General features: G+C 43.9%; 1 non-coding gene across 1 annotated transcript; it reads left to right on the plus strand.

Moving 5' to 3' along the window:
- The first annotated feature begins 4817 nt into the window (after positions 1–4817).
- Positions 4818–4923, plus strand: LOC138819580 (U6 spliceosomal RNA). Its single transcript, XR_011369501.1, has one exon. It is a non-coding gene; the product is annotated as a U6 spliceosomal RNA (small nuclear RNA).
- Positions 4924–26875: the final 21952 nt, after the last annotated feature.

A 26875-nucleotide genomic window follows, 5' to 3' on the forward strand; every position in this document is an offset into this window, starting at 1 on the left:
AGCTTCTTTTGCTCAAGGCTAGCACTCTACCACTTGAGACACAGTGCTACTCTGGCTTATTCTGTTTATGTGGTACTGAGAAATCAACTCCAGAGCTTCATGCATAGTAGGCAAGTCCTCTACCACTAAGCCACATTCACAGCCCTGATTTATTTAATTTTTGTGCCACTTACTAGGGTTTGAACTCAGGACCTCATGTTCTCACTTAGCTTTTTTTCACTCAAAGCTAGTGATGTTCCTCTTAAGCTATACCCCTACCTGAGAATGTTTTCTAGTTAATAAAAATGATAGTTTCACAAACTTTTCTGTTCACAATGGCTTCAAACCAAGATCCTCAGATCCTAGCCTCCTGACTAGCTGGGATTGCAGGTGTGAGCCATCAGCACAAGTTCAATATTAGATGAAAAAAAAATGAAAGAAGAAAAGAAAGAAAAAAAATAGAAATCCACCTAGATCTGGAATCATGGGTTGAGTTGGAGAAGATGGTTTCATCTTGTTATTTTTTTTTACTAGTCCTTTTTTGGCTTTCATTGTCTTCTCATTAACTAGACTGTAGCTTTGAGTTTTCACTATATTCTCTTTGGTTCTAGTTAACTCATCCTTCTGTTTTCTTTTAGAAACATATTGTGAGCCAGCAACCTGAGACATTCTGTTAGTATGTATGGCATTCATCAATGGTTCTATGGTAAGCCTTTGGTTCTGTGCCAGTCTAAGTGTATAGTTCTCCCCTGGATTTTCAAGACCTCTTTTCTTCTTTTACTAGCTGCTTAACATGCGAGGGTTCATTGGCATTTGTTTATAGACATTAACAGAAGGTAGTCCATCTGAAGGATTTCCGTTTCTCCATTTTCTCGGCAACTGAAACAATTTGGTTTTTAGTTGAACATTCATAAGAGTTTGAGTGGAGTATCATCAGGGCTTTCCATCCACACCTGAGGGGACATGCAGGGGCACAAATGGTTGTCGGATGCTGTTGTCATGGTAAACTGCCTCAGAGTCCTTGCTTATGATGTTTAATTCTATGCATGTAGTACTTTGATATTTTTAAGTGCCACACAAAAATAGAACTTTTATAATTTCAGAATCTTTCTAGGCTTTTTCATAACTCATTGGATAGTACAACTTTATCTACTTTTAAAAATTGTCCTGACTATACTGGCTATATCTAATGTCACTTCGCTAATCTTGCCACTCAAGTTTTATGACTTGATTTATTTACAGTTGCTGATATGTTGGTTTGCAAACATATTTTCACGTTGCTTCTGGAATGTGACCTGCCTTGATAATTAGATTAATTGATTGAGACATCAGCTGTGCCTGCTGTTAGGTAAATGCTGACGGGACAAACAGTTATAAGACTGAGGTACAATTATTCTGCCGGGCCCTGCCCTAGCAGCCCTCTAATCTTAGCTGGTGCTGCTTTTACCCTAGCCCATGGAAAGGATGTGGGACTGGACTCATTATCAATACATTTAATTATGGTTAAAAATCATGTAGCAGCTGGACACCAATGGTTCATGCCTGTAATATTAGCTTTTCAGAGGCTCAGATCCAAACATTGAGGTTTAAAGCCAGCTCAGGAAGGAAAATCCATAAGAATTTTATATCCAACTAATCACTAAAAAGCCAGAAGTGGAGGTATGGCTCAAGTGGTAGAATGCTAGCCTTGAGTGGAAAAGTTAAGAGTGTGTAGCCCTGAGTTCAAGACCAATTACCAGTGCAAAAGAAGAAGAGGAAGAAGAGGAAGAAGAAGAAGAAGAAGAAGAAGAAGAAGAAGAAGAAGAAGAAGAAGAAGAAGAAGAAGAAGAAGAAGAAGAAGAAGAAGAAGAAGAAGAAGAAGAAGAAGAAGAAGAAGAAGAAGAAGAAGAGGAGGAGGAGGAAGAAGAGGAGGAGGAAGAAGAAGTTATATAGTAGTCGAGAAAGCAAGCTGGCATAACCTCAAGAAATATGAGACCAGTAGAGTCTCTGTAATGAAATTTTGGTTCTCAACTTGGCAGATCAAAAAAAAAAAAGGTTTTTAGTGGACTTAAACTTGACCTGATCAGACACAAGTGAGATTATCTATTACAGTAAAGTGTAATTTTTAACTTGAATTCCTGTCTTGTGATCTGAGCTTCATCAGAGGTCCAAGTGCTGTCTGATTCAGCCATAACTAAAAGGTCATTTTATGACTTTGGAAATAAAAGCAAAGAAAGGTCCGTGTTCTTTGGTGCCAGCCTGTCCCTGGGCCTACTGATCACCTAGATGTTGTCAGTCCTCAACTCGAGTCAGACAGCGATTCTACCACTCACTGCTGGGGGACTGAGGGAAGGTTATGAAACTTTTGTTCTAACCTTCTCTGTGGTCCAGCCTCCTCATCTATTTTATGAAAACAATACTGAGAGAGTGGGGGGGGGAACTGTGAGGTAAAGAGGGATAAACAGTGCAGGACAGCACATGGAGCATGGACCATGTGTTTCATCATGGCTGTTCTTGTTCCCATGGTGATTCTGCCTCCAGCTCAAATGCTGCATCTTCCCATAATGCTGGGTGCCTGCTCAACCAATGAAAGAGTGAGGGTGGTGAAACATTTACAAACCATCAAGAAATCAGAGCAAAGCCCAAGGAGAGGAGGGAGGGGAGGACCCCAGTACTATAAAACTGCCCTCCCAAAGGACTCCATTAAACTCCTCTTTAGGCCTCTCTCTGGAGGAAGAGTCTCACTACTTTCTGTCAGAACTTTCCTTTGGCTTTCAAATAAACTTACTCTATTTGCCTTTAACACTTTTCTGCCTTCTAATTCTTCAATGGATAGTGAAAACAAATCCTTATTCCTAGACACCTAGGTATAGTCCTACTCCATAGCCTTATGTACAGATTAAATTAGTTTGACTATGGAAAGCACCTTGCAAAATAGCATGTCCTGCTAAGTAAGTGTTAACCATGACGGGGAAAGCAACATGCTGTTAGGATTTCTTGAGGGCTCACCTTGGTACTCATCTTTCCACATGACTAAGACTACCTTATATTTTATACCTGCATCCTCTGCTTTTATAACTCACCTGACTACTTAAGGTTCCTAAAGGCTCCCAAACTTGATGGGGACTGGGGTGAAAAGAAGTAAGAGTTGAATAAATGCTGAAAGAATACAATCTGAGTGAGCAGAAAGCTATGGAAAGAGGGCAGAGAAGACCACTTTAGGAGAGTATGGGGGAGGAAAATGAGATATAGGGGAAAGCAACAGCTCCAAGTGCTCTTGTGTGAGGCAAACTAAAAGCTGCTTTTGCTGGGCCCTCTGACTCAACTAAAAGTCCCCTAACTTTGCATCTGTGCCCTTTGATCTGAGCAATTCTCTGCTTCAGTCATTTTACAATCATACTGGGCTACAAGGAAGAGAAGATAAGTAATCTTATGTGGAAGACAAACTACCCTTCAAACATGCAAGGCCTTTTTATCATCTTAAAGGAAATGGGCAAAAACTCAGGAGACTACCTGCCAGGCAACTTGTCCCAGTGGTGAAGTGACAGCAACTTGTTTGGAACTCTTCCAGAGACAAAGACTGAACTAATGGTCAACCAACCAGGCCATATCTGTGACTTGGGGCTCATTTCACTATGTGTGCTTTGCTCACCTCCCTGTCCCCAATTCTGTCTATTTAACCTGATTGACTGTATCCCTGAAAATGTTTGAAGATGTACTTATGTGTTCTCATGGCTGTCATGAAATGAATCACTTTTCTATGCCCTTTACCATGTCTCTTTATTTAGAATAAGCGGACAAGTGGCCAGACCTAACTTGCAGCTCCTGGACTTTGGACCTCAGATCTAAAAGCTTGGTTTCACTTTGGAAGTTCAAATGTGAGCCCAAGTGATAGATAAGAGTAAGCAGTGGACAGGGTGAAAATACTTTTTCTTCTGCTATATTAGGATAGTGGGTTTTATAGCTGTTACACTCAGCAAGTCAGAAACCTGAAAGCATCTGGAATTTGTGAGCAGCAAAATAATAGAATCAGATTTGAGCTTTAGACCTGGAACCTAAATGTTTCTGGCTGCTCAGCCTGGATCACAGGTGACTTAGTGAGCGTGGGAGGGTTTCATCAAAGGATGGTCAGGATTTGGGAATCTTTGGGGACTAAGTATAAGGCTAGATATAGCCTAAGTCTCAAGGGATCAGGGAGAGAGGCTGGCACGGCAGAGGGTTACACAGAAGGGCTGCTTTGAAACAAGATGAAACAGGAGAACCAGTGTGTGTGTGTGTGTGTGTGTGTGTGTGTGTGTGTGTGTGTGTTGGTAATGGGGCTTTGCATACTTGCTTGGCTTTTCCCTCCAATGCTGGTATTCTACCACTTGAGCCGTATCGTTACTTCTGGCTTTTTTGCTGGTTAATTGGAGGTTATGAGTCTCTACAATTTGTCTTCTCAGGATTGCTTCAAACCACAATCCTCACATCTCAGCTGGTACCCAGTGCAACTGTGTCTCTTGGTGGAGGTCACTCCACAGGAAGAAAGAAAAACAAATACCTCTACATACCTGTCCTCCCTCCCTCTGGTCTCCAAGTTCACTGCAAGTTCAGAGGAGGGCAGATCTGCCCTTGGACACAGTCCAAGCACCTAGCGTCTTGGGCAGAGGAACAGAGTCTGAGAAGGGGCAAGGTGAGCTGGAAGAGTGAACAGGAACTGGAAGATTTAGTCATCTTTGAAAGAGCCTGGTCAGCTAACACTGGTGGCTTATGTCTGTATCCTAACTACACAGGAGGCTGAAGATTGTGGCTCAAAGCTAGCCCAGACAGAAAAGTCTATGAGATGCTTATCTCCAAGTAACTATCAAAAATCTAGAAGTATGCTCGCTTTGGCAACATGTATACTAAAATTGGAATGATATGGAGAAGATTATATGGCCCCTGCGCAAGGATGACATGCAAATTCATGAACTGTTCCATTCTAGAAGTAGAGCTGTGGCTCAAGTGGTAAAGTGCTAGCCTGAGCACAAAAGCTCAGGACAGCACCCAAGCCCTGACTTCAAGCTCTAGAATGGGAACCAAAACAACAAAAAACAAAAAAACAAAAAACAAATACAGGGTCTGGTCAACTTGCAAGAGAAAAGGCTGGATAGGATGTGCATGCTGTGTGTGTGTGTGTGTGTGTGTGTGTGTGTGTGTGTATGTGTGTGTAACTCAAATTTCCAATTGTCATGCAGTCCATAGGAACTTGAAATCCAGGATTCAAAACAAAGCAACAACAACAACAAAAAAAACCCATTTTGAGTAGGTCTTACAAAAAGGAGAGTCTCCCAAGGTAAAAGTTTAGCAAGCAAAGATTTATTTTAGTTAAAATAAATAGGCAGTGTCTTCCTGCCCTCTTAAAGGAAATAGCCCAAAACAGTTTTCTCCCTAGAAATAGAGAAGGGAGAGAGAAACAATTCCCAATTTCCATGAATGAAACTGGAGTAAAAAAGATTTAATATAGTGATACTTAGCCTAGGTTTTTATACTTTCTGAGCTGAGGATAAAACTTCGGGCCTTGACACTTGCTAGGCAAATGCTTTACCACTTAAGTTATGCCCCCCATCATTGATATTTTAGTTCTTTGAGCATGACTCTTTAAAAAAAATCAGTCTGGGGGCTTGAACTCAGGGCCTGGATGCTGTCTCTGAGCTCTTGGCTGACTTTGAACCATGATCCTCAGATCACCGCTTCTTAGAGTATGGCCCTTTAATGTTCATTATTTATAATATCTCTATGCCTCAGCTGTGTCCCCTCCAAATTACATCCAGGGGTAGAGAAAAAGCACCTCAGTTGAGTTGTTTATACACATCTTGTGTCCTGTAATGATAAATGTATAAATGTATAAATGAACACATTGCAATCAGACCCCTGTGGGATGCTTAAGGTACTTCCGTGTAAGGGAGTATTATGTAAGGGAGTATTATGATATTCCTCCAAAGGTTTTAATGTCCTGGGGAAATAAATAAAATCCATTTTAAACATCTATTCAATTAAAAATTTGTCAGTACTATAGCCTCATGCTCTTCCTTAGCTTAGCATTTTTTACTCAAGGGTAGTACTCTACCACTTGAACCACAGCTCTACTAACTTTTTGCTGGTTAACTGAAGATAAGAGTCTCATGGACTTTTCTTTTGCCCATGCTTGCTTTGAACTGGGATTCTCAGGTCTCAGCCTCCAGAGTAGCTAGGATGACAGGTGTAAAGCATCAGTGCCCAACTTAATGTCTATTCAATTTTGGCTCCAAATTTGGAAAGAAGACAGAAAGAGGGTGGAAGATTTTGTACTTTGAAAAATAAACAGGTTGTCATGTTAGAATCATGAACAGAATATATGAACAACACATCCTTGGATGGGCTTTCTTCTTAGAACTTTTTCATTAGCATTCTAGCAAGGACGAGATTAAGAAGTTGTCACCATGGGCTATTTGGAAGAGCTGAAGCACCAGATGGCATGCGATGTGCTTGAGGCGGTCCCCATATAGCTCTGAGAACTAGAGTTGAGGGAGACAGAGTAAGGACTGGACCAGGGGGATATAACAGTTGTAGCTGTGACCCAGAACCTTTCGGAGGTGCTGTGAGGTGTGTTTTGTATTTCCCATGGAGGGTCCAAAAAGCTTGTGGCTTCCCAATAGAGGAGCATTTTTTTTCTTTTCACCCAGTATTGGACTTGAACTCAAGCCTGGGCTCTGTCCCTCAGCTTTTTCACTCAAGGCTGTTACTCTACCACTTGAGCCACAACTCCACTTCTAGCCCTTTGCTGGCTCACTGGAGATAAGAGTCTCACTGGTAGAATTTTCTGCCTGAGCTGGCTTGGAACCATGATCCTCAGATCTCAGCCTCCTGATTAGCTAGGATTAAAGGTGTGAGCTACCAGCTTCTGGCTATAGAGGAGCTTCTTACAGAAGAGAACAGGTGACCAACATTGCATGAGAGTAGGTGGTTCAAGAGGAGAAAGACCAGAAAGCAGGATAATCATTGGAGCCGTCTCTCTAGCACAGGTCTTCCAGACTCAGAACCAAGGCTGGCTGGAGAGGAGCTGTGTCCACCTAGAGAGGGGACAGCCATCCATGCTGGACTTTGCACAGGCTTATCAAACATTAACTTATAAAGATCAACCTGTCTTTAGAAAGAGGAATCTTTCAAATTTTAAACCACTTGCTTTTGGCCTCATCTCAAACTGTGTGTAGTTTCCCTTAACAATAACAATACACTGCCTGCTTTCTCTGTGAAGATTTGTGGCTCCTCGCATGAACTGTTTATTTGGAATCTATAACCACATGCTTGGACTAAACTGAAAGGAAATGGCCTGGAATGACACTGTAGGGACTGTGATCTGGAGAGATGTCATGTTTTAGCTTAGAGAAAGAACTGTGCTTTCCTCTTGTGGGTTGGTGTGAGGCTTTCTATGCCCAGTTAAGATGAACACCTGTGATTCCCTCCTGCCAACTTGGAAGCCCCAAGGAGCTCTTCCATAGATTCTAATTCCTGAGAGTTTTCACCCAAGTTTCTTCTCCATTTCCCTTCTTCCTCCTCTTCCCTCTCTCCTTCCCCACCCTTTCCCCTCCCATTCTTCTCCCTTTCTCCCTTTCCCCTTTCCCCTCTGCTTCTCTTGTGTGTGTGTGTGTGTGTGTGTGTGTGTGTGTGTGTGTGTGTGTGTGTGTGTGTGTGTTGAGCTCAGGGCTATGCTGTGTCCCTCTGCTTCTCTTGTGTGTGTGTGTGTGTGTGTGTGTGTGTGTGTGTGTGTGTGTGTGTGTGTGTGTGTGTGTGTGTGTGTGTGTTGAGCTCAGGGCTATGCTGTGTCCCTTAGCTTTTTCACTCAAGTCTGGTACTCTACCACTTAAGGCATAGCTCTACTTTCAGCTTTTTGGTGGTCAATTGGAGATAAGAGTTTCAGGAACTCTCCTTCCCAGGCTGGCTTTAAACCTTTATCCTCAGATCTCAGCCAGTTCCAAGCAGCTAAAATTACAGGCCGGAGCCACCTGCACTTGGCTTTACTTTCTTTGTAAGGGAGTAGGGGAAGAAGGGAGACAGGGTCTTACTATTTAGCTCAGGCTGGTCTTGAATTCTGGATCCTCCAATTCAGCCTCCCAAACGCTGGGATTACAAGTGTTCCACCATGCCTCATTGCCAACTTCCTTTGGCTACTATGAATAAAAGACAGAGAGGAGGAACTGCTTTGTGTGACCTGCTTCAGGTCACTATGACTCCAGTTTGCTGCCTGTGGTTTTTAGGTCTAAGAATTCTTTCCAATTTTGGAAGGTAAATGAAAATCCGGCCTGTGTCTGGAGTGTATTATTTATTTGTACAGCAGAAAGGCCTCACACCCAGTTTCCTGAACCATTGCCAGCCAGCTTGACTCACCTCTCCCAAAGATGCTTAATTACTCCATCAAGACAGGCACACAGGGCATACAGTGTAGGCACAAAAGAACTGTGCTGCTGCTTCTTTTATACTTATCCCTGGATCAGAGTTCCAAACCTTTAATTTTTCCACTACATAAATGAGATCCCCTCTAAAGTTACACAACCTCTCTTTAATAGGCCTTTTATACCTTTCTTTTGAAAGAAAAGTAGTTTAAACCTAACATCAAACATGCTACTTCCTAAAGCTGGGTTTCCAGCGTGCTATGGCATCACTGCCCAACCTTAGAAGTGTCAAGATTAGCTCATTTGACATTGCCCAAAAAGAAATATACTCTTTGCCTGATTTATGTAACTGTAACAACTCTGTACATCTGCTTTATAAGAACAATTTTTAAAAGTCTAAATAAAAGATTAGCTCATTTAGGTAGGAACCAAAAAGCAGGGTGTCAGTCCTACTTTGATTTGATTTGCCTTTTGCCTAGACAAATACTGGGCACCAATGCAATCAATTTTAAATGAGTAACAGGACATACCTCTCCCAAGGCTTTGAAGTATGTGGTTGAAAGACACACTAATCCAATTAGTAAACTGAACTCGCTTTATTTCTTATGATATTCTAGAGCACTATGCAGTCAGGTTTATTTCCCAAGTACGTGATTCATTCATTCCCAGCAGTGGAGGGGAGGCTGTGTTTCCTGACTGTTTGTAGCCAAAGCCACAAATCTGTGCCTTGCTGGACTGGAGGGATCTAGTAATAGTGAAGCAGAGGAGATCTACTCTGGCCTTGGGAATCTGATGTATGGGCTGTCTCCCGCCTCTCCCCTCAACTCCTGCTTCCAAACCCAGGGCTTTGCAGTAGTCTCTCCACTGAACTACATCTCCATCTGATTATCTCCCTTCTTATTAAAGGTATTCTACTTTTGTCTCCTTTACCAAGATACCTTCCCTCACTCCTGACTCTTGCTTTAACATGGTTATTTATATTATTTTGCTTAAAAAAAGTTCCAGCCTGCAGGTAAATACTATACCACTTAGCTTCCTCCTCCTCCTCCTCCTCCTCCTCCTCCTCCTCCTCCTCCTCCTTCTCCTCCTCCTCCTCCTCTTCCTCCTCCTCCTTCTCCTCCTCCTCTTCCTCCTCCTCCTCCTCCTCCTCCTCCTCCTCCTCCTCCTCAAGCTAGGGCTTAAACTCAGGGTTTCATGCTTTTGCTTGGATATTTTGCTCAAGGTTGGCACCCTACCATTTGATCCATACCTTCACTTCAGGCCTTTTACCTGTTAATCAAAGATAAGAATATCATGGACTTTTCTTCATGGGCTGAGAAACCAGCAACAGAGATGACGGTGTTTTGAAGATGTCATAGCCTGTACTATTCAAGATGATACAAAAGGGAAATTCAGACCAGGTTCCTCTGATTTTCTGTATCTTCTTAGGGCAGAGGAATTAGAGAACTTTCTATCTTGTATGCTGCATAGCCCTGGGTACCCGTGCCCCACATATTCTTCCATACAAAGAAAACTAAGGCTGCAGTTGTAGTTACAGAGAAATATCTTGATTTAGTGCCTTGATTCAGCCCCCACTTGTCCTCTCCACTGGGTGGCTTTGATCTGGGCCTGCATCACTTATTTTATTAGTCTGTTTCCCATCATTCACAGTTAGACACTATAATAAAAGAATGTTCTAATGTTTCTAGGTCATCTGCCAACCATCTGTAAAATTGCCCTTATTGGGAATTCAGGTTTCAAAGAATGTTATCTGTGGCCTTTAGAGCCTGAAGACCATTAATAAACAATTAATTCACAAAGTATTGTTCTCAAAGTACTGTTTATAATAGAAGGAAAGTGCTCTATAGTTCTAGGCGGGACTTGCAGAGAATTTCTTTATCTTCTGAGCAATTTTTCTTATAGAAATATACTCTGAAGGAAGGAAACAGGTAGTAATGGTAAAAATAATGAATACAAGTAACTGTTTAAGCTAGGTGCTGGTGACTCCCACCTTTAATCCTAGCTGCTCAGGAGGCTGAATCTGAAGAGTGCAGTATAAAGCCTGCCAGGGCAGAAAAGTCTAACTCTATTTCCAATTAACTAGGAAAAATCCAAGCTGGCTCAAGAGGTAAAGCACCAGTTGAACAAGTATGAAGACTTGAGTTCAAGCCCCAATACTGAAAAAAAGTTACCATTTAACATGTACTTTGAACTTACAATTTTACAAAATGAAATTTTCACGACACACTAGATCCCTCACTGGTAAAGAAAGGGAAGTCCAGAGGACTGAATGATCAATAAAGGTGGTCAGGCTTCCTCAGAGGTTAGAAAGACTGTGAGTACATGACAGCTCACCCAATCAGGCTGGGATTACTTAAAGGGCTTCCCTTCTGCTTTCTGAGAAATCAAGAGAGTAAGTATTAGCCCAATAGCCCATGGCTTAGCATACTCTTTCCCTAGGCAACACTAGCCCATTTAGTAAAGGCAGTAAATGATTAGGCTCTACCCCCTAACCTGAGAGAGCTCTCCTTTGAGATCGCTATAACCAAATAAGGCAGCAAGATCTCTAAACCTCACAGGTCACATGTCACCTGATGGGCACTCCTTTGGGGCAGCTATAATTATATTAGGCAGCAAGGTTCAGGAAATCTCAGAGGTTATAAAATTCACCTGAAACAATAGCTGGCACTTCTCTCTTGTGAGAAGGGGTCTTACTGGTTCCTTTGCTGGCAATAAACCTTTTCTTTGTTCTTTGTATCTGGATGTCTGCATGGTTTTCTGCCAAATTCTAATTTACTCTAACAGTAAGTGTCTAGCTAGGCTATAACACTTTGACAACCAGAATGTAAATGACTTCCTCTAAGGAGGGGAAAAGACCTCCAAGGGTACAAGCCTGCAAGTATAATGCAATCTTTGCTACTTTCTTCCTTAAGAAGCTGAGAAAAGATTTCTTTTGAATGATCACAACTTCTGTTTTTTGTTTTTTTTTTTTGAGAGGGCAAAACCTAGGGCGTCCCATGTGCTAAACATATGCCCCTCAACTCTAATTTTAAAAAATAAGATAAATACAATTTTGAGATTCTTTCTCATCCCAGTAAGAATGGCTATCATCAAGAATATGAACAACAAATGCTGGCAGGGATGTGGAGATAAATGAACCCTATTACCCTGTTGGTGGGAATGTAAATGAGCAATCACTATGGAAGGCAGTTTGGAGATGCTTCAGACTAGACATAGAACTACCTTATAATCCAATGATATAAAAAAAATTACAAATCAGGATATGGTAAAGACATTTACACAACCATGTTCACTGCTGCACCATTCACCATATTCAAGTTACTGAAACAGCCCAGACAATAGATAAGTGGATCAAGAAAATGTGGCTACTGCAATCCAACTTTTGGGCAGTTACCCAAATGATCACAAACAAGATCATACAAGCACAACTATGTTAACTGCATCATTATTTACCATAGCTAAGATAGGAAAACGACCCAGATGCCCCTCAGTAGATGAATGGATCAAGAAAATGTGGTATATATACACAATGCAATTCTATGCCTCCATCAGAAAGAATGGACATCACCCCATTTGTTAGGAAATGGAAAGACTTGAAGAAAATTATATTAAGTGAAGTAAGCCAGGCAGGCCCAAAGAAACATAGGTCCCATGGTTTCCCTTATTTGCAATAACTAGTATATGTCTGGGGCAAGCAGAAAAGGTCAGATTAAATGATGTTAAGCAAAATGAGTCCCAAGATAGGGACACGAGTGGTTTTTTCTTTCTTGCTATTGTTTCTAACGTATTTATAAGGTACCCTGTGATTTTTTTGTTGCTTTGCATGTCCCTCCCCCATGGTATAACCCCTGTTTTCACTGTATTTGATGTTGGTATAATTTGAGGAGTGGAAGGGAAAAAGCAAATTGTTTAAATAAGTGTTAGGTTTTTAAAAAGAGGTGACCGAGTAAGAACTGAAACTGCACCACGCACGTGGTATTCAGGTAAGGGGTTTATTCAGTAGACCTGCTGGGACCAGGCAAGGGTGGCACTCCACGTGGCTGGGAAAGGCCTGGGAATGAGAGAGAGCTGGGAAGAAAGAGAGAGAAAAGAGCAGAGAGAGGGGTAAGAACAGTAGCACTCACGTGGTATTCAGGTAAGGGGTAGACCTGCTGGGACCAGGCAAGGTTGGCACTCCACGTGGCTGGGAAAGAGAGAGAGCAAGAGAGCAAGAAAAGAGCAGCAAGAGCTAGAAACGAACAGAGAGAGAAAAAAGGGGGCAGCAAGAGAGCAAGAGAAGAGCAGCAAGAGCTAGAAACGAACAGAGAGAGAAAAAAGGGGGCAGCAAGAGAGCAAGAGAGCGTCTGGGCCTGGGCTAGGCCTTATGTAGGGTATGGGCGGGGAAAGGTGTGGCCACATCAAATTCAGATGTGACCTCTTCCAGGTGTCCCAGTTGCCTAGGTAACGCAGGTACTGGGTGGAGACTTTGCTGCGAGGAGGGTGGAGTCTGCTCGCCATCCAGGAGCGGACCTTACATTCCAGCCTTTTAATAATCATGAAATAGGGCGAGGATTCTCTCTGGCTACTTCCTGCTGACAAGGGGCATCGACAATAGGGGTAAAAGGCTGGAATTTGGTCTCCTCCCAGAGAAGGCAGTGAGCAGCAGCTGTCCCTTGGTGGCGTGAGTCCTTAGATGAAATCTGGAGAAGTCTCATGAGCATTGAGGGGCTGGAAAAAAAATACTAGAGAGCAAATAAATGGCAAGAGGAAGGACTTGGGGCTGAAAATGTTGGTAGAAATGTCCCTAGTTACTTCTGACATCTGGCGACTAGGTAGAGAAGTCAGGTGACAAAGGCAAGAATATAAATTCCTGTTCAGTTAATAGGTAGACAGGTATAGACATTGGATGGGCAGGCTTCTTACTTCTACTGACCTCCCGGCTCAGGTTAATTTTGAAAGGGCAGGCACAAAGTAGCTGATGTGACATCATCTCCTCTTACTCCTTTCAACGTTCCCTTGTTCCCTAGACTGGCTGAGTCTAGGTGCTCGTTGCTGGGATGGCTTGTCCCAGTTGGTATTCAAGATTTGAACTCAATGCCTGGGCACTGTCCCTGAGCGCTTCCGCTCAAGGCTAGCACTGAACCACTTTGAGTTATAGTACCACTAGTATTTAAGGAGGTTTGAACTCAAGGCCTGGGCACTGTCCCTGAGCACTTCTGCTCAAGGCTAGCACTCTGCCACACTGAGTTATAGTACCACTTGCAGAGTTTAGCTGGGAGACGGAGTCTTAGGGATTTTTTAGCCCGAGCTGGCTTTGAACTGAAATCTTTGCCACAAAAGCCCTTTATTATTTCCAATTAAAGCAACAAGGAGATCAAGTAGAATAAGTAGAGCTTACCTGGTTCTTATCAAGAATTGCCAACAAATATTTTGAAATGACAAAACTCATTAGATGTGATGAGAATTTTAGCACAGATATGCCCAGTATTTTAGAACCATGTAGTCAGTAGTAGAATACACAACACAAAACAAAAAAGGCAAAACTCAAAACCTAAAATTTTGACAACATTTAGACATCTTTGCTAACAAAGCACATCAGATGGTTGGGCCTCAGTTACTAGGGCCTGTGAAAACAGCAACTTGTTAGCAAGGCACCTTAGAATAGATGGAGTAGTAAACTTAGTGGAAGGTTAAGGGTCAGATGGGGCCAAACCCTTAACCCACCACGTGGCCAAGATGGCGAATCTCTGAAAGAATGCAAAGAAAGCCTGAATAGATTAAGCCTACATTGGCTAGCCTTTGAGAGGGAACCTAGAGGGGGGGGGGGTCCCTGACCCAGCCTGCGTCGCACTCTTCAAGGCACAAGCCAAAAAGTTGTAGAAAAGAGAAAGGGTAGAAAGTTGCCCATGAATGGCAGAGAGAAAGCAAAGAGCCTGAAATTAAACTTCTGACCATTTACCATTGCAGTAGCAAAAACTGTGCTTCTGAGAATGGCATAAAAATGAGGCTCTCTGGCTTTCCAGGGAGCGCGGGAGACATTTCAAAGGGGTTTCACGGCTCAGGCGTGATTCGTAGCACCCCATTAAATGAGTAGAGTCAGTCTGGTGAGTGAAGGAGAGCTGACCAGGCAGAAGCGGCGTCCCGACTTCCCCCAGAGCCCTCTAGAGAGAAATGGCCAAGCCCCCAAAGCCAAGCGTCCTCGGCTTCAGAGGTGACCGCCTTTCAGCTAAAGGCCGTAGGAGCTCTCGGGCGTAGCGCCACGTCTGGACAGAGACTGAGTAACAGAGAGCCGTAGAGTAGTTTCACTCACCAGAGTAGAGAAGTGTGGACGTGGATGTGAAGGCAGCAATGGTATCGATGCGTTGATTCCACCGCAGACAGATGGGTTCGCAAAAGGCCGTCAGAACTGCGGGTATTCCTCAGAGCAAAAAGGGAAGAACAAAAAAAAAAAGAAAAACGAGGGAAAAAAAAAAAACAGAGAAATCCCAGCTATCCTGACTTTAAGCCTTTATCCGAGTCACGGCACCATTTATGTTAGGTTTTTAAAAAGAGGTGACCGAGTAAGAACTGAAACTGCACCACGCACGTGGTATTCAGGTAAGGGGTTTATTCAGTAGACCTGCTGGGACCAGGCAAGGGTGGCACTCCACGTGGCTGGGAAAGGCCTGGGAATGAGAGAGAGCTGGGAAGAGAGGAAAGAGAGAGAAAAGAGCAGAGAGAGGGGTAAGAACAGTAGCACTCACGTGGTATTCAGGTAAGGGGTAGACCTGCTGGGACCAGGCAAGGTTGGCACTCCACGTGGCTGGGAAAGAGAGAGAGCAAGAGAGCAAGAAAAGAGCAGCAAGAGCTAGAAACGAACAGAGAGAGAAAAAAGGGGGCAGCAAGAGAGCAAGAGAAGAGCAGCAAGAGCTAGAAACGAACAGAGAGAGAAAAAAGGGGGCAGCAAGAGAGCAAGAGAGCGTCTGGGCCTGGGCTAGGCCTTATGTAGGGTATGGGCGGGGAAAGGTGTGGCCACATCAAATTCAGATGTGACCTCTTCCAGGTGTCCCAGTTGCCTAGGTAACGCAGGTACTGGGTGGAGACTTTGCTGCGAGGAGGGTGGAGTCTGCTCGCCATCCAGGAGCGGACCTTACAATAAGGATACAGATTGACCCATTGCAACAATGAGATGTACAAGATGCAATGTTGAAAAAGAACTTTACAATTTAGGTGGTGGTGGGGGATGGGGGTGTAGCTGAGGAAGTGGGAGAGAAGGGATGGTAGGGAAAAAACAAAGGAGAAGGCAACAATGCTGGATAAGAAATGTACTCATTACCTTGCTCATGTAACTGTAACCCCTCTGTACAGTATTTTCACAATAAAAAACTTAATTAAAAAAGATAATGTGGTCTATCTTCATTTATATCTATCTATATCAATATATCTACTGATACAGATCGATATCAAGAAGAATAATACATCATTTATAGGGAAATGGAAGGACCTGGAAACATTATGTTATGTGAAGTAAGGCTTAGAGAGACAAATAACACATTGTTTCATATGTGGAAGGTAGATCTAAATTGTAATCATATATAAAAACACATATATGTTCATATGCATGTATACATGAACAAATAGACTCAGTAGGACTTCAATGGTATAACTCCTTTGAACAATAACATACAGTTCAGCACAAGTCTGTGTTTTGCTAACATACAGGGGGTCAGATGAGTGGAGAGAGGAAGTGTCATGTGTATTTTTGGAGTTGTGGGTTAATAAAATAATTTACATAGACAATGCTGGATGTTGTTGGCTCATGCCTATAATTTTACCTACTCAGGAGGCTGGGATCTGAAGATCACAGTTGAAAGTTAGCATCAGCAGCAAAGTGTATGAGACTTTTATCTCCAATTAACTAGCAAAAAGTTAGACATGAAGCTGTGGCTCAAATGATAGAGTGCCAGCCTTGAGCAAAAAAGCTGAGGGATGGAGTCTACACCTAGGGGCTTGCCCCAGGACCAGGAAAAAAAAAAAAAAACCAGGAAGGAAGGAAGGAAGGGAGGAAGGGAGGAAGGGAGGAAGGGAGGGAGGGAGGGAAGGAGGGAGGAAGAAAGTAAATGAAAGAAGGAAGGAAAAAAACGAAAGGATTGAAAATAATTTACCTAGACAGACAGGAGAAAAGGAGAAATTGAAGTAAGGAGGTCAGTTCTGGCTGGTGCCATATTGGCCACATGGTGGATGGCAGAGTCTTGCATCTTGCCTTCATGCTGGGGGAAGGAAATGCCCCTGCCTCCCAGGTGATGGGCGTGCCTGGATCCCTGGAGGCAAGGGTGGGCACTTGGCTGATAGGTTACTGAATCTGTCAGTCCTATGCCTAGGACTGGGAATTTCCTGTGGATCTGCCCCCTGCACTGACCCTATTTAGGCCTAGGCCAGCACAGGTGCCAGAATGCCATGCCACGTGTGTCTCTGTGATCCTGTCCTGTGTCCTGTTTCCTGGCTCGTCTCCTGTCATCATGGCATCCCAATTCAGCTCTCCATAGATGCTGAATTGGTTTGTTGGTAATTGTTTGTGTTCTTTCTTTCCTCTCTGGTGTGTTTCCTAACCATGTTATATGTATTTGGGGGCTGCAGGCCTTTGTAACAACTTGCTGTCTGTGGCCTGTTGTGTAATAAAGACTCCAATATTCCATCTTCCAAAATGTGGCTTCTGGGATAATTCACCATACAACCCAACAAAGGTTTATTAGAAAGCTGATACAAGAGACATAGAAAGCAGCTAGGCAAAAGAACATAGTGCTGCTAATATATGGGATTGGAGAGAAGCTTTTAAAATGTAGGGATGTTGCTGATTGGTGCCCTCTTTTTTTGTGGACCCTATTGATTGGCTGACTCCTTTTTTTAAGACCATAGTTTGAATTTTGCATGTGTAGAAACATCTTCGGAGCTCAGTTTTTACATCTGAATTTCATCTGACCCATTTTGCTCTTGACTCATTTCTGCATCCAATTTAGTCTGTTTCCAGCACTTGGCTCACCTCCACATTCCACTCAGATCATGGTATTTCTCAAGTCTGAATCCTTAATTAGTCCATCTTCCACTCAGACCTTGGGATTTCTCAAGTCTGCATTCTTAATTGGGTCCATCTCCACAAAGGGTTTGGTTTGTAAATGCTTTGCCTGAGGCTTCCTGGTTTGGGGTGTCTGAAAATTCTGTTCTTTGGAGGTAGCTATTAACTTATGTACATATAAGTTTAGATGGCTTTATATTTGTGAGTAATATTGATAGGTGATTATAGTTCACCATTGTCAGGCCGCTGGAGGGCAGAGGCAGCCGAGAAAAGCCACTGTCCCAATCGGGGACACTGGCCTGAAACTGCTCAAACTTGCAAAACAAGTTATGTGCTAAAAGTTCCTGCTGACACTGGCCATATAAACCCTGCTACAACCAGAGTCTGTGCCACCTCTCTGATCCCGACCAGGGAGTTTGCCCGGGAGCGTACCCCAGTAAAGTTTCCTTTTATTCACCTTTACCTCCTCCTGCTGGTTCTTTCCTCACTTAAAACCTTATTTACATCTGGTGCGGAACCAGGGAAGGTTGTAGTGCTTTGTTTCATTCTAGGGTGACTGACAGACACTGCCCCTCTTCAGCCTCTCTCCCTTCCTCCTTTCCAGAGGCCTCCTCCATTGGGAGCACAGAGCCTGCTGAGCTTCCTTTGGGCTAAACAGCTACCTGCAAAGACCTGGTGGCCTTTGCCTCCATAAGCGTGTGGATATCCGGTGGATGGCCGCCTAGTGATTATTGGTTATCTGTGTAAACCCAGCAGAGACCTCCCCCCACCCCACCTCTCTCCATAAAACCAGGACCTCAGCCTGGCCTGTGCATCCACCACATTCAGATTGGCTGTCTCCACCCTTTGTCCCAGGTGTCCTGGCTTGCTCTCCAGGAACTCAGTTCCTTCCGTTTCTGTCCGTAAAAGTCAGGAGCGCTTGTGTCCGAGTCTCCCTCCAGCCTTTGGCCTCTGTGCTGAGAATGATCAGGGATGCATGGTCTTCTCTGTCACCCCTGTTTTTATTTGGAACTCTTTGGCTTAAGACAGGGACGCCTTCATCAGCCTTAGTTTTACCCTGGGCTGCTATATATATATATATATATATATATATATATATATATATATATATATATATATATATATATATATATATATATATGATAGAGTGCCAGCCTTGAGGGATGGAGCCTATGCCTAGGGGCTTGCCCCAGGACCAGCAAAAAAAAAAAAACAGAAAGAAAAAGAAAGGAATGAAGGAAGGGGCGGAGGGAAGGGAGGGAGGGAAAGAGGGAGGAAGAAAGAAAAAAGAAAGAAGGAAGGAAAAAAACTAAAGGATTGAAAATAATTTACCTAGACAGGAGAAAAGGAGAAATTGAAGTAAGGAGGTCAGTTCTGGCTGGTACCATATTGGCCACATGGTGGATGGCAGGGTCTTGCATCTTGCCTTCATGCTGGGGGAAGGAAATGCCCCTGCCTCCCAGGTGATGGGCGTGCCCAGATCCCTGGAGGCAGGGGCAGGCACTTGGCTGATAGGTTACTGAATCTGTCAGTCCTATGCCTAGGACTGGGAATTTCCTGTGGATCTGCCCCCTGCACTTAACCTGTTTAGGCCTGAACCAGCACAGGTGCCAGAATGCCATGCCACGTGTGTCTCTGTGATCCTGTCCTGTGTCCTGTTTTCTGGCTTGTCTCTTGTCATCATGGCATCCCAATTCAGCTCTCCATCGAAGCTGAATTGGTTTGTTGGTATTGTTTGTGTTCTTTCTTTCCTCTCTGGTGTGTTTCCTAACCATGTTATATGTATTTGGGGGCTGCAGGCCTTTGTAACAACTGGCTGTCTGTGGCCTGTTGTGTAATAAAGACTCCAATATTCCATATATATAAATATATATATATATATATATATATATCTTATAACAAATTTAGCAATTTCTGTGAGCAGATGGAAAAGTGGGCTGAAATTCCTTATGTCCTGGGATTCTTCTATTTATGCTCCCATCCCTCCCTCTGTTTCTCCTGCCCCCATCTCAAATCTTTTTTTTTTTTTTTTTTTTGTCGGTCATGGTACCTGAACTCTGGCCCAGGGCACTGTCCCTGAGTTCTTTAACTCAAGGCTAGTGCTCTACCACTTGAGCCACAGTGCCACTTCTGGCTTTTTTCTGCTTATGTGGTGCTGAGGAATCAAATACAGGACCTCATGCATGCAAGGCAAGCACTCTACCACTAAGCCACCTTTTCAGTCCCCCATCTCAAATCTTTCTCATGCAGCAAGATCTCTCCCCAAACTTTCCTCCCCTCTCTCTCCTGACCCTCTGGACTCTCAGTTATCTTCTCTACCTGTGGCACCCTGCCACCTTACTGTAAGGTCCACTCCTAGATGGTGAGCAGACTCCGCCCTCCTTGCAGCCAAGTCTATGCCTAGTACCTGCATTACCTAGGTAACTGGCACACCTGGAAGAGGTTGCATCCACTGAGGTCACATCTGGATTGGATGTGACCACACCTTTCTCCCACCTGATCTCACCTCCCTTTACCTGACCACACCTTCCCCCACCCCTACCCTAGATAAGTCATGGCCGGGGGTCAGACGCCCTCTTTGCCAGCCATGTGGAGTGCCAACCTGGTCTGGTGCCAGCTGGTCTACTGATTAAACCTACCTACCTCTTACCTGAATACCACATGCGTGGTGTTGTTCTTACTTGCCAGCCTCTTTAAAAACCTGACACTAACCCCATGTTGGGACCTGTTCCCGATTCACAAACCCCTGCCCCTGCCCCTGTTCCAACCTAGATTTCCCTTTCTCTGTTGCTGGCCATACTGGTGCCCAAACTAAGCCTCCAGAACATTTGCTTCCCTTGCATGAGGTGGCTGGGGCAGAGGGCTTGGTGTGAGTCCACATTCCCTTTTGATTAGGGGACCTATCTCAGACTGAGGCTCACTTGGAGTCTCTCTCCATTGACCCATCCACCTTTATCAGGGAATTTTGTTATCTGACCCAGGCTTACCATCTTACTTGGCATGACCTCCATGTTATACTCTCCTCTACTCTTACTATAGAGGAGAGAGTCTATCAGGCTGCCCAGGCTTATGGGGAAGAGATCCAGCTTACAGATACAACCCCACCCCTCACTGGCTATATCAGACAGACGTAGTTGAAGGTGGCAATGGCTGCTTGCATAGAGATAAAATAATTCCGTGCTTTTTGGGCTGGATTACAGGTGGCCTCCCATAGGTTATTAACTTTGACAAACTGTGGGAAATGACTCAACTATGGGATGAGAACCCTGCTGCCTTTCTAGCTAGACTTACTGAGGCCCTGACTAAGTACACCCTCTTGGACCCCACCACTCCGGCTGGGGCAAGCGTTTTGGCCTCTGATTTTATTTCTCAGTCAGCCCCATACATAAAGAAAACACTTAAAAAATGCTGAGGATGGGCCTCAAACACCAATCTGTGACCTGGTAAACATGACTTTTAAAATTTTCCATGCCCGGGTAGAACAGGAAAAGGCAGATAGGAAAGCCCGCTCTTACCAAAAGGCGGCCTACCAAGCCCAAGCTCTGCTCACTGCTCTAAGAACCCTCTACAATGTGCAGCTCTGGAGAAAAGCATCAACCACCTGTACCCTGCTTCAAGTGCAGCCAAGAGGGGCACCGGGCAAGCCATGCCCTAAACCCTGGCCTCCCCAGACACCATGTCCACTGTGCAATCAAAAGGGACACTCACTGAAGACCCACTGCCCCTCTGGGCCTAGCTGCGGAAGTACAGTTCTTCCCTCCCCTGATTTGCTACTTTCAGTCCTGGGCCTGGCCCCTGAAGACTGAGGAGGCCCTCCTTCACTGACCCCATCACCCTCATCAAGCCTAGAGTAATAATCCAGGTAGTGGGTAAGACCATTTCCTTTTTGGACAATACAGGGGCTACCTATTCAGTGCTCCCTTCCTACTCAGGCCCCTTAATTTCTTCCCAGGTCTTGGTTATGGGGGTTGATGGACTTCCCTCCCAGCCACCAGCGACGGGCCCTCTTAGGTGCCTTATGCAATGGAAGTAGTAAGAGGAAGGAGACCCAGCCCTGCTCTTAGCCTTACAATCTAGTAAACTTCACCTAAGCGGTACCTTGAGGCAGTTCTGAGATAACCCAGTTCCACAAGCCAAAGGGGAAAAAAGGGAGGTTTTAAACTCTAGCCACAAAGAAGCTCAAGAAATTGTAAACAGGGTAGTAAAGAAAGTCTTGGGAAAGGAATTGGGAAAAAATGGTTTCCTCTAGATAAGAAAGTATTTGAAAAGGAAGGGACTCCTGGTGTCAACTAATTCTCCTTATAACACCCCTATTTTGCCTATCCGCATCCGCATGGCTCCTACTAGTTAGTACAGGACCTTCCTTTCATTAATGAGGCTGCAGCACCCATACATCCTGTAGTTCGCAGCCCATCTACCCTCCTTTTCCATATCTCCCCTTCTAATATCCATTTTTCTGTATTGGATCTTAAGGATGCTTTCTTTACCATTCTCTTGGACCTGGCACATTGGAATCTATTTGTCTTTATGTGGGAGGATCCAAACACTTTTCAGGCCAATCAGCTGACCTGGTTGTTGCTTCCCAGGGTTTTGAAGACAGTCTCCATTTCATTGACAGTCTCCCAGATTTGACTCCTCAGTATTCTCCATCTGAACAAAACTCTTCTCTATGAGAAGGGTGACACCCATGGAGAACAGGGATGGATCTTTGTGGGAAATAAGTTGGCCTTGCCTCGGGCCCAGGCTAAAACCCTCATCCAGCAGATTCATGCCTCACTTCATCTTGGGCCCAAGGCACTGTTTCAGTTTTTAAGCCCCTCTTCTATGACCCTCAGCTTTCCACCATAGTTGAGTCTGCCTCTCAGGCATGTTTTACATGCTCTACCACCACCCCTGAAGGGAGACTTAGGCCAGCCTTTACAACCCAGCCTCTGCAACCCAGGCTATTTGCTTGGCCAAGACTGGCAGGTTGATTTCACCCATATGCCTACCCACCAAAGGATGAGGTACTTTCTCATCCTGGAAGACACCCTCACATTGTGGGCTGAGCCCTTTCCAACTCCCAAAGAGATGGCAGGAGTTGTAACTTCATTTTTACTTTCAGAAATTATTCGTCAAAATGGCCTCGCCTCCTCCCTTCAATCTGATAATGGTCCAAGTGGTTCAACAGGTTTCTTCAGCCCTAGGACATAGCCTAGTCTCAGGTCAGGAATTATCAGATAAACTCCAGGTGGCCATGGAATCCACCTTGATATCTCTAGCCTCACTCAAGCACCAACTTTACTCTTTGGCACAGGTTGCTCTTTAAAACCACTGAGTCTTAAACCTCCTAATGGCTGAAAAAAGTGGGACCTGCCTATTCTTTCAGGAACAATGTTGAGTCAGGTTTGGTAGGACAAAGTATCGAGGCCCTAAATAAGCTAAAAGAGGAGCTCAAACATCAACAATCCAGGGGGCCTATTCTGGACTGTTTCCATAGCCTCCTTGCTGGGTGGATGCTGCCCTTAGTAGGCCCATTAATTTTAATTTGTATTTTCTTTTTATTTGCCCATGCCTCTTGAGGTTCATTCAGAGCCTCATGCAAGAAATGACCAGAGGGACGGTTAATCAGCTTCTTCTTCTTCACCCATATACTCACCTGCTGACTACTCCTCTGGTGTCCTAGACAACTAGCAAACAGCCCTATGAAGCCCCTATCCAGCAAGAAGTAGCCAGATGACTATCATTGCCCTGTTACCAAACCAAAAATGCCAGAATGTCAGGCTGCTGGAGGGCAGAGGCAGCTGAGAAAAGCCACTTCCTTATACATCACCTGTCCCAATTGTTCTTGGGGGGGGGGGCGCACTGGCCTGAGACCATTCAAACTTGCAAAACAAGTTACATGGTAAAAGTTCCCACTGACCCTAGCCATATAAACCCTGCTACAACCAGACTCTGTGCGATCTCTCTGATCCAGACCAGGGAGTTTGCCTGAGAATGTAGCCCAGTAAAGTTTTCTTTTATTCACCTTTACCTCCTCCTGCGTGTTCTTTCCTTGCTTAAAACCTTATAACCATAATCAAGACAGAAAGAAAAAAAAGGAAGCAAAGAAGGAAAGGAGGGAGGAAAAAAGGAAGGAAAGAAAGAAAAGAGAAAAAGGAAGGAATAGAAAGGAAAGATAGAAAGAAGGAAGGGAGACTTCAATCAGAAGTCATTTCAAAGGTTTAATCCTGAGCAAGTTTTTATTTTTTCTTTCTCTCAAGGCTAGTACTCTACCACTTGAGCCACAACTCCACTAATAGCTTTTTGGTGGTTAATTGGAGATGAGAATCCCATGGACATTACTGCCCCACCTGGCTTCAAACTATGACCCTCAAATCTCAGCCTCCTGAGTAGTTAAGGTTACAGGTGTGAGGCACCAGCCCTCAGCCTGAACAAACTCTTTAACATTTAATTTTCCTTGAGAATATTCATTTATGAAGACTGTTGGTTTGTACTGAGCTGTGTGTTTTGATAGTATATAAAATTTTCCTAGAATTACTCACATATATTAAAGTTTTCCCTTCCATAGCACAAGGACCTGTGCTCTGGTCAAATCTTAATGCATTCTTAAAGACTGTGAGTGGGAATCTCTGCTCTAATTTAAGGTGTTAAAGATATTGCATAACAATAGCGCTGGAATTACTAAGCTTCAGCAAGCAACTCTGGATTTTGTTTATTAGTCAATTTTAGACTAATCTTATAATTATTAATATAGAAAAATGTAAATTGTAGAGTGTTATCCTACCAAGAAGTTCCTGTGTAAATTTTGTAGCCTGATTAGAAACATGGTAGGTTAGCATTGAAATTATTTTTCTCTACTTTTACTACCCATGGTGTTTGGGAAAAGTTCTTCTAGTTTTAGTCTTCCTGGTGGAGATACAAAGAGTAGCTGTTTAGAATCAGGAGATGTTTGTTCCACACTGTGGTCCTCTTGGAGCTATGGCTATGTGGAAACATATGGTCACTGTATTTGTGGGAAGACAGGAAACATGATGGAAACATGGATGGAATGATTTAGTCAGGTAGTGCAACAAGGATGTGGGCTGTTTGAGTAGTCCATTCCTCATCTCTCTTCACTGGGAAAACTTGAGGAATTACAAGTTGTTTTTCCAGCCTGACAGCTGACTTAACATTTAAACTTGTACAAATTACTCTTCATTTTATAAAGAATCTGTGAGAAATAGTTCAGAAAGGCTTGGTGACAGCCATTAGTACTTGCATTTCCCATTGCCCTCTGGAACAATTCTCAAGTATTTCTAGTTTCTCAATTGTAACCAAAATATCCATGATCTCTATCCTGGAACATCTGGAACTATGGTATAGAAATAAACAGGTGTAACTTTTCATGATTTACTTTGAGATTTAGCCAGTTTTTGGTAATATTTATTTTCTGACTCATTCAATACTAACAATTGTTGCTGAACACTAATAGCAGAGTATGGATGCCCCATCCTTGAGTTTATGCACAGCAAAGAACTCTAGCGCACACTGGCAGCTTCCTACTCTATGTTGTCCATGGCTGTCTGTTTCTCTCCATGCAACCAAAGGGCTGGAATTGCCGGCAGCTAGTGCTTTTGGAAGAAGGGACCTTTGACCAATGAAGAGTGAGAGTTAATGAATAAATACTGCAAGCTTATTCGTCTCCTTGTGTGAAGTTCTGAAAGCTGCTTCTCAGAGGGCCCTCCGTGTAGGAAGGGGACTAAGTTCTGGCAATCAGCTTATTGATGAACGTTATTGGAATTCCTTCCCTTCCATTGGCATTTCCTGGAAACTTCATTCTGAAAAAACTACCTATTCAAGAGCTGCCTTAGGATTTCCTTTAAAAAATCACATAAACAAACAAACAAACAAACAAACAACAACAACAACAACAACAAAACAACCCAGAGGCAGCAGACAAGCACATATTGTGACTACAGCACCACATGAGACTAGAGCAATATAGATGGAGAGAAAGTGAGGTATAGACAGCTTACAGCAAATACAGGAGACATACCTTTATATGCTTCCCTTAAGATTAAGGGAACAAAATCATTTAGGGAACAATGTAACAGGAGAACTTAAGGAAACTGAGGCTTGCTGAAGGAATCCTTCACATCCATCCCAGGGGACCACATTATAAGGTTTATTAGAGGAACCATATTTCCCAAGAGAGGGAGCACATGATACCTGTCCCTGTTCAGGTAGCAGGAGGGCCTGGGGGCAGGAAGTGAGGTAGGCATGTGCTCAGATGGGTCTGGGTGGAGAGAGGGAGTGGCCAGCTTTATGGTGGGAATTCCAGGGCTGGGAGGAGCTAAGGTATGGGTGGAACTGAAGACCAAAGGTGGGCATAATGCTAATATTTCCCCACTTTGTTGTTCAATATAAATAGGGGTACCAGGCTGGGGGTATGGATGGAGGTCATTTCTAGTGGAGCTACTTCCTGCTGTAAAGGGGTGAAGTAGTCAGGGGTTCCTGCTTTGTTGCTTGGTCAGGTATTGTCCAAGAAGCATCTGCTTGACAGTTTGATTGTTAAAGGTCCCCATCTTTTCCATGACAATAGTTATCTAAAATGCAAGACACAAATAAATAAGAGGCAAAAATTGCTGTTAGTAGCCCAAGAGAGGAATATGCCATGAGGGATTGATTCCTAGAAGGGGCTATCAAAGACCTAAGGTTGCCTTTTCTGTCTTGGATTGGAGTCATAGCATGGAACCTGACTCCCAGCATCCTGGAATGGGGAGGATCACAGTAACCTGAGGTGGGGGTAGCAGAGATATTTAAAGGTACCATAGCCAGTGGGTGTCATGGGTTCTTTTGGCTATTTCCTGCTGGCTGGGGGGGGGGCATCAAGGAGTCTCTTGAGCTGGGGTCTTTAGGGTCCAGGTCTGCACTGGGCAAAGTATGTGATGTCTCCAGTTGCTTGTAACAGGATGACCTTGACTTGTTCCCAGGTGGTGTACTGGAGGGGAGGATAATCCAGTTATGAGACTTTTGGAAAGGTCAGTCAACATGAATGACATAGGAGAACACACACTGGCCGTGGGCCAGAAAAGTTCCATTTAGAGAATAAGCCCAGTTGTGGTCCATTACAGGGAAGGAGGAATAACTGGACTCGGGGCAGGAAGGGGGCGTTTAGGGTCTTTTTGGCAATTGGGTAGGGGAGAGCATAATGGACTGGTTGGGAGTAACCGGTCAGAGGTTACTATAAATACAAATTGCAAGTAACAAAGAAAAGACTGTAACTTTCTGCCCAGTTAGAAGGTGGGCAAGCAACTATTTCTCTTGATCTCCTGGCTCTGATTAATTTTGAAAGGGTGAATATAAAGTGACTCCATTTAGGATGGTACATCCTCTTACTCCTCTCCATGGTTTTCCATTGTCAGGACTGACTTGTTATGGGAGGGGGTCTCAGCGTTTGTTGTTGCTGGGATAGCAACAAACGCTGAGCACTTATACTCAAGGCTAGTGCCTACCACTTAAGAGTTACAATGCC

Source organism: Dipodomys merriami, unplaced genomic scaffold (assembly GCF_024711535.1).
Source record: "Dipodomys merriami isolate MVZ:Mamm:240054 unplaced genomic scaffold, mDipMer1.0.p SCAF_8, whole genome shotgun sequence".
In the NCBI taxonomy this organism is placed as follows: Eukaryota; Metazoa; Chordata; class Mammalia; order Rodentia; family Heteromyidae; genus Dipodomys; species Dipodomys merriami.